Raw genomic sequence first — 406 nt, 5'->3', positions numbered from 1 at the left:
ACTGCTACCCTCTCCTTCCGAGCTACACCACAAACACAACGTGCGCTTTGCAAGGAAGACGAGGTGCAGGTCGACTGTTACCCTCTCCTTCCGAGCTACGCCACCAATACAAAATCCTACCGAGTGGAGAGCAGACCTCCCACTCGGGGGCTTAGCTGCAGCCCAGTGCTCGCCTAAGTATCTGAAATCCTACCGAGTGGAGAGCAGACCTCCCACTCGGGGGCTTAGCTGCAGTCCAGTGCTCGCCTAAGCATCTGAAATCCTACCGAGTGGAGAGCAGACCTCCCACTCGGGGGCTTAGCTGCAGCCTAGTGCTCGCCTAAGTATCTGAAATCCTATCGAGTGGAGAGCAGACCCCCCACTCTGGGGCTTAGCTGCAGCCAGTGCTCGCCTAAGTATCTGAAAT

Source organism: Triticum dicoccoides, chromosome 4B, assembly GCF_002162155.2.
Source record: "Triticum dicoccoides isolate Atlit2015 ecotype Zavitan chromosome 4B, WEW_v2.0, whole genome shotgun sequence".
NCBI classification, from domain to species: domain Eukaryota; kingdom Viridiplantae; phylum Streptophyta; class Magnoliopsida; order Poales; family Poaceae; genus Triticum; species Triticum dicoccoides.
This window is presented reverse-complemented; position numbering follows the sequence as displayed.